The 8,396-nt window shown below is 38.6% G+C and overlaps 1 pseudogene; it reads right to left on the bottom strand.

Moving 5' to 3' along the window:
* Positions 1–3,916: 3,916 nt before the first annotated feature.
* On the bottom strand, positions 3,917–4,005 carry LOC130038500 (uncharacterized; annotated as a pseudogene).
* Between the last annotated feature and the right edge of the window lie 4,391 nt (positions 4,006–8,396).

The following is an 8,396-nucleotide window of genomic DNA, read 5'->3' on the forward strand; positions in this document are numbered from 1 at the left end:
CTTTGGGATTATAATGTATCCATACATCTATCATAAACAGTGAATGTTATAGAAGCACATATGTAGAAAAGGGGAGATGAATTAGTTTATTTTTGGAATTGAGTTATGCAATCAAGGATGCTAAGTATCCCACAATTTGTTGTCTGGAAGTTAAAGAAGCAGAGAAGCAGATTTACTTGAGTCCTGGTCTGAAGTCCCAAAGAACACAGAACTGATGGTTTAAGTGCAAGTCAAGCTCTGGGTCAAAAGCTTAATAACCAGGAGCAAAAGTATCTAAGTGCAGAAGATGCATGTCTCAGCCCCGAAACAGATGGTGAATTCTCCTACCTCCACCTTTTTGTGCTATTCAGGGCCTCCATGGGTTAGATAAGACCCAGATGTATTACTGAAGATAACTGCTTTCGGTATCTATTGATTCAAATGCAAATGTCTTCTAGAAATACCTTCAAAGACACACCCAGAAAGAATGGTTCACTGCCTAGGGACCAGAGCAATAGTACAGCAGGGAGGCACTGGCCAAGCACACAGATGCAGACTTGGGTTTAATCTCCCCCTCCATACCACATCTGCACTTCTTTTTTGTGTGTGTATGTGTGTGTGTGTATGTGTGTGTGTGTTTTATTTTTATTAAGTAGTTAACAGTATTTGATTATATTTAATACTCGAACACCAATCCCACCACCATAACACCTTCCCACCACCATATTTCGGATGCATCCATCCTGAACCCCAGTCCCTGCCCCAAAGCTGAACCGAAATAATATATTTTTCATTCTTTGTTATGAGTAAACCACTGAAAATGGTCCCAGAAAGTTTCCTGAGAGGAAAGTGTGTGAAGATTGTTGTATTTAACCCAGGGGCCATTAAGCCTTTCTATAAGGGATCCCTAACATGTTGTTAAAGGTTTAACCTCGTCGGGGCCCATTGACTTCAGCATTACTACTTTCTTTCGGATTGTTCAAGTAGCAGAAAATATATCATTTCACTCATCTATTTCTGTCTGTCTGAAAGAGAGAGAGAGAGAGAGAGAGAGAGAGAGAGAGAGACCATAGAGGTCAGCCAGGTGTGGGGAAGCCAGGAGGGAAAATGGGGACATTGGTGGTAGGAAACGTATATTGGTGAAAGGGTGGGTGTTTGAACATTGTATAGCGGAAACCCAATCATGAAAAAATTCGTAACTGTAAATCTCATGGTGATTTAATTAAAATAAATAAATAAAATAAAATTTATTTCCTTCCTTTCTCTTTTCCTGCCTTTGTCCCTTTCTAATAAATAAAATATAATGTATTTCCTTCCTTTTTCTTTTCTCTTTCTTTATAATAAATAAAAAAATAAATAACTGGGCGTCTCCTCCAGATGGAACCCCGGTGACCAGGAGCCTCTACAAGCATAGCTCGAGTATGTGGGACCCAGGACTTTTCCTCCAAACTGCCGGGACCTTCCCGGCTCCCAGGTAACCTCTGATTCTGGAAGTCATGCCCACAAACCGCCCCCCAGAGCCATCTTTACAGCACACAGCTGCAGAGAAGAAAGGCCGCAGGGGGCCTCCACAGCTCCCGGAGAAGCACCAGGTTCCAAAAAGAGCCGAAATCACCGGGAATTCCCAGATGGGGTAGGTGCCACATCCCGCCTCCTCCAGATGGAACCCTGGTGACCAGGAGCCTCTATAAGCATAGCTTAAGTACGCGGGACCCAGGACTTTTCCTCCAAACCACACAACCGCTTACGCGGCCGCACGATATCTCCCTATATACAAAGTGATCAATGGAAAGTAAATCATCCAACGTGTCTCCCTGAAAATCAGGCTAAACTCTTATACAAATCACAACACCCAATAGGAGAGAGACAACAAAAGGGAATGCCCTGCCACAGAGACAGGGTGGGTGGGGGGGGCGGTCGTGAGAGGGATACTGGGATCTGCGGTGGTAGGAAATGGTCACTGGTGGAGGGATGGGTATTCAAAATAAATAAATAAATTTAAAAATAAATAAATAAGTGGGGCTGGAGCTATAGCACAGTGGGTAGGGCGTTTGCCTTGCATGCGGCCAACCCAGGTTCGATTCCCAGCATCCCATATGGTCCCCTGAGCACCGCCAGGACTAACTCTTGAGTGCAGAGCCAGGAGTAACCCCTGTGCATCACCGGGTGTGACCCAAAAAGCAAAATAAATAAATAAATAAATAAATAACTTATTTTCTTCGTTTTCTTCTTTTTATTATTTCTAATAAATAAGATAAATAAGATAAAAAGTATAAATAAATAAGATAAAATCTATTTACTTTTATAGGAAGAAAGAAAGAAAGAAAACAAAGAAAATAAAACTTATTTATTTATTCTATTCATTAGAAATAAAGCGAAAAGAGAAAGGAAGGAAATAAATGCTATTTATTAGAAAAAAGAAAGGAAGGAAAGGAGAAAAGAAGAAAATAAATTTTATTTATTAGAAAGAAAGGAAGGAAAAGAGACAGGAAGAAAAAGTAAAAAAAGAAAGATAATAAATTTTATTAGAAAGAAAGAAGGAAAGGAAAAAATAAAGAAAGCAAGAAATTTTATTTTATTTATTAGAAATAAAGGAAGAAAATAATTTTTATTTTATTTATTAGAAAGAAAAAGGAAGGGAAAAGAAAGAAAGAAGAAGGAAAGAAAATAAATTATTTTATGTATTAGAAAGAAAGGGAGGGACGGAGGAAGGAACAAGGAAAGTAGAAAAAAGAAAGAAGGAAGGAAAGAAGGAAAAAGATTAAATTTTTTAAATAAAAAATCCAAATCTTTACAAAGTCTAATTTAGCATCCTGTCTAAAATTATACCTTATTTCCCTAGATTCATTATCATATTTTTTGTTTGTTTGTTTGTTTGTTCGGTTTTTGTTTTTGTTTTTTTTTTTGCTTTTTGGGTCACACCCGGCAATGCACAGGGGGTTATTCCTGGCTCTGCACTCAGGAATTATTCCTGGCGGTGCTCAAGGGACCATATGGGATACTGGGAACCGAACTCAGGTCGGCCGTGTACAAGACAAACACCCTACCCGCTGTGCTATTGCTCGAGCCCCTCATTATCATGTTTAACCTGTGTTATTATTTTTATCCACAGCATCTGTTGCCTTTATTTATCAATAGCACAGCGGTAGGGCGTTTGCCTTGCACGCAGCCAACATGGCCGATCCGAGTTCGATTCCTCCGCCCCTCTCGGAGAGCCCAGCAAGCTACCGAGAGTATCTTGCCCGCATGGCAGAGCCTGGCAAGCTCCCCGTGACATACTCGATATGCCAAACACAGTAACAACAAGTCTCATGATGGAGACGTTACTGGGCCCGCTCGAGCAAATCGATGAACAACGGGAGGACTGTGACTGTCACCTGAGCAGAAAGTACACAGAAATATTCTATATGATCTTTGCAACTTTTTGGTAAATTTTAAATTGTTTTAAAATAAAAACTAGGGGACAGAAAATAGTTTAGGGATTAAGATATTTGCCTTGCTGATAGCCAAACCTGGTCTAATCCCCTGACCAGATACAGGTCCTGCCAGGGATGATGCCTGAGCCCAGAGTCAGTAGTAATTCCTGAGCACAGAGCCAGGAGTAAACCCTGAGCACAGCTAGATTTGGCCCCCAAGCAAACAAAAAAGTACTAGACAATTATATTTATGCTCTTCTCTTTTCTTAAACTCAGTACTTCTCAGAAGTTAAGATTAAGACACTGATATAGGACTAGAATGAAAAGATTGATATCTGTTCCAAATATTTTTGAAAATGTATCTACAAGAGAATGTACTTACTATTATTTGAAACAAGAACCAAAATAACATAGACATTCTTTTTAAGTTTGTGTTTGAATCACTCTTAGATAAGAAATCAGTTAAATCTTCAAACAATTCTGAAGTACACAAAGCCTGCTGACAGTAAAATGAAATATGAAAATACAGTTTTAATTTCTATGCATTAGTACCATGTTTATCTTCTCTGTATTGTTCCAAATTTAGTATATGTGCTGCCGAAGCGAGCACCGACCGGCCAAGCCAGGTTTGATTCCTCCGCCCCTCTCGGAGAGCCCAGCAAGCTACCAAGAGTACCTCACCTGCATGGCAAAGCCTGGCAAACTACCCATTATATATTCAATATGCCAAACACAGTAACAACAAGTCTCACGATGGAGACGTTACTGGGCTCGCTAGAGCAAATCAATGATAGAGCCCTAAGAAGTACTAGAAGAGCTCTTGTTGGCATACTGATACTTTCTGTATTTGCTCATCACAACATTAAGTTCCAATAAGTATCAGTATCTATAAAAATATGTATTTCATAATAATTCCTCAATGGTTTTTGTGAATATAGCTCTTACTTTCCTGGCAACTGAGAGAAAATCTTTTTCTGTCTTGATAATTCAGTACTAATCTAGATTTGATTAAGAATTTAGTATCATTTAACAATTCTCTTCAGCTTTCAGTACTTTGTATGTGTTATGTGAATTGTATTTCCTACTTGTTACTTTGAGGATAACATTAGAGAAAATGTTTGGCAGTGACTACCATGGTTCAAAAACTTTAGTTAACAAATGTGGTGCTTTGCATGTAAAACACAGTAAATAGTTATTCATATTTTTATATATCTATTTGTGAAATGATGGACTATAAGAAGATTGCAATTTGAGAATGTACAAAAGACACATTTCATGACAGAGGTGACTTGAGAGAGTTGTATCATTGCATTGCCAGAGACCATAACCAGGTCCTAGAGGGGCCATACTTTATAAAATTTCCACTTACAAAATGAGTCAGAAAGAGAGGGACAGACATAGAATGACTGTACTCATTTGTGGAATACAAAATAACATAATATGAGACTGATACCCAAGGACAGTACAGACAGGGCCAGGAATATTGGTGCACGGTTGGTACCCTACTTCATGAGCTGGGGGAGAAGGCATCTGGAATAGAGAAGGAATCACTAAGTCAATGATTGTTGGAGGGTTCATTCTAAATGGGAGATGTGTACTGATTGTGGATAAAGTACCAAACATGATGGCCTCTCAGTATCTGTATTGCAAACCATAATATCCAAAAGTACAGAGGGGATATGGGGGAAATTGTCTGCCGTACAAGCAGGGGGAGAGATGGAATGGGAGGGGAGGAATACTTGGGACATTGGTGGTGGAAAACGTGCACTGGTGAATGGATAGGTGTTCCATCATTGCATGGCTGAAACTTAAACATGAAAGCTGTGTAACTGTAGCTCACGGTGATTCAAAACAATTTTAAAAAAATTAAAATTAAATTCCACTTACCTTTATTGTAAGTAGCTGCTTGTGACACTATTACACTTCTATTTCACATAAGATGCCACTTTATATGTGCTCCCTGTTTTGGAACAAACACTTTATAAACACAATTATTATTCTGACTTGAATTTATTATTTCTTTTCTTTGCGGGACATACCCAGAGTTGCTGAATGCTTACTTTTGGATGGCTCTGTGCTGAGGGGTTCTTAGCAGTGGTCAGGGGACCATATGCAGTTCAGGGCATTAGATTCAGGAGGGCCGCATGCAAGGCAAGCACCTTAACTGCTGGACTATCTCTCAGCCCTAGCTTAGTTTTGTCAAGGTTCCATACCTTTCATAGTACCTCCTCCAGTTATCTGTAGGAGATATAGACCAAGATCCAAAATGAATACCTGAAACCACATAAAGTATTGATGTTGTGCAATCCTTATAGCACAGCGGGTAGGGCGTTCCCCTTACAAGCAGCCAACATGGCCGACCCGAGTTCGATTCCTCCGCCCCTCTCGGAGAGCCCGGCAAGCTACCGAGAGTATTCGATATGCCAAACACAGTAACAACAAAGTCTCCAATGGAGACGTTACTGGGCCCGCTCGAGCAAATCGACGATCAACGGGAGGGCCTTTACCTTCCTTTGTACTTATGATCAATTTTAAATGATAAATTAGGAACATAATAAAACAATTATAACAATATATTGTAATAAGTTTTATGTGAATGTGATATTTCTCACTATCTGTATCAAATATCTTGTTGCTTGAAATATTTTAGACCAGAAATACATGTAAACACAGATAACTAGGGACTGCAATGTCCCTTATTTATGCTTTATTTGTACTGCCTACAATTTATAGTGCAATGCTGTAAATACGGCAAGAGGGGAGATTTGCTCAACTTAACAGTTGATCATTTTGATTCTGGTTTATGTAATGTTTGGCCTGACAAAACATTTTATGTCTACTCTATCCTAACAATATATTCATGAGGAATCTGTTGTGATAATCCCACAATCACAGATATGAAAATTAAATATCAAGTTGGAGTGGTTTCCTCAATAAAACTTAGCTAACAAGGACAGGTGTTAGCTAATTCTCTGTCTTTAAAGCCACCTTTGAAAATAGAGCTTATTTGGCTCCAGAACTCAGCATTCTGATCATGCCCTCTGTTGGAACCCAGCTGTTAGTTTTTGGTATAGAGCATATGATGAGGAAATGCTAATAAACATTGTTAGTACTTTGAGTATCCTTATATTAGCTCTACTGTCGGAGGTCATTCAACTTCTGGGCAAACACACAGAACTTCCATTTTAGCCAAGCATTTCCCTGTGAGAAAATTGCATTTGAAAGTCGATTTCTTAGACATGCACCATGTGTTAAAATATCTCACTTCATGCATAGGTAAATTAAATGATAAATTAGAAACATAATAAAACAATCTCCAGTGTCCCTCAGTCCTCCTCATGCTCAAACATATGGGCAAGCATGATTAAGAGCTGCCTAGCAGTTTTAAAGCTAGGGAAAGTAAAAAGGGAAATAAAGGGAAAATTAAGAAAGATATTTTAAAGGAGAAGAGAAAATAAGAGTAAAAGGATTCAGTTTCTTTATCTTTGCCTCCTCATTACTGTGCCAATACATTTTTGGATACAGAAGGTAATCTCTAATGCTAAGCTTACTCTCTTTTCGTAAAACTCTATGTAGGCTGCTTGCGTTCCCTAGAACAAGGGTTGACATGGGTGGGTTCGAGATTTTGTTTAACTATTTGATTAAACTTTCCTGATAATGTAGTGTATCAAGTACTCATAATTATGCTTTTTTTTTTTTGCTTTTTGGGTCACACCCGGTGATGCACAGGGGTTACTCTTGGCTGTGCACTCAGGAATTACTCCTGACAGTGCTCAGGGGACCATATGGCATGCTGGGAATCGAACCCGCATTGATCGCATGCAAGGCAAACACCCTACCCACTGTGTTTTTGCTCCAGCCCCCACTCATAATTATGCTTTAAACATAAAATACGACTATGCTGCATGCCACCAAAGTGACACCACTGTTCTTTTTTAATTTTTTAATTTTTTTTATGAACCAGTTGACAATATTTGATTACATTTAATATTCAAACACCAATCCCACCACCATTGAACATTCCCACCACCATATTTTGGATGTTTCCATCCCAAACCCCAATCCCTGCACCAAAGCAGAACCAAAATAATATATTTTGTATTTATTGTTGTGAAAATCTTCTGAGAATGCTAGAAAAAAATTGTCCTTAGAGAAAAGAGTTTGAGGATTCTTATATTTCTCCAAGGGGCCATTAAAGCCTTCTACAAGAGATCAATAACATGTTGTTAAAGGTTGAGCCTTGTGTGTGTGTGTATATATATATATATATATATATATATATATACACATATATATATTTCTGTAAAAAATGTATATTTCCCTCTAAGATTGGTTGCCTCCTACTTTGACCCCTGTCAAATGTGGTGCAGGAATCCTGGAGTATGGGTAGAGTATGTGGTTTGAAGTATCACATGGCCACAAATGCTGCTGCATGTTCCACTTAGGCACCATTGTTCTTAAGCTACTTCTTAACCACCTCCTCCATCCCCTTTCTCTCTATGCTCTGAAGATTCAGGTTGGTTGACATGGTCAAAATAGGATTAGTAGCATAGGATTATAACATTATAATAGATTATAACATTTTATAATTTTGAGATGTGCATTATGACACGTTCACATTTTTATAAGCTATGCTAGGTTTACCACCAAAAAAGGGACTATTAGTCTCGGGAGATGGTTCAGAGGTCTTCATAGAGCACACGAGGGAGTTGTGGTGACCTTGTAAGAGTTCCTGAACTGATCCCTGGTATCACGTGTTTCTCCCTGTACCAGTGAGAATGACTAAAAAATACATAAAAGTCCAATTGTTAGTTTTAATTTATTATGATACTATATTTAGGAGAATACCTTTGCAGCGTGATAAAGCAATGTTCTACATCCTATACACTAACAAGGTTTGATCATTAACCACCAACAAGTTTGATCCATTATACTTAATACTCCAGTTACCTTTTTTCTCCACCTGTGATGACTTCCATTTTACAGCTGTGTTTGTTTTGT

Source organism: Sorex fumeus, unplaced genomic scaffold (assembly GCF_029834395.1).
Source record: "Sorex fumeus unplaced genomic scaffold, SorFum_2.1 ptg000075l, whole genome shotgun sequence".
Classification (NCBI taxonomy): Eukaryota; Metazoa; Chordata; class Mammalia; order Eulipotyphla; family Soricidae; genus Sorex; species Sorex fumeus.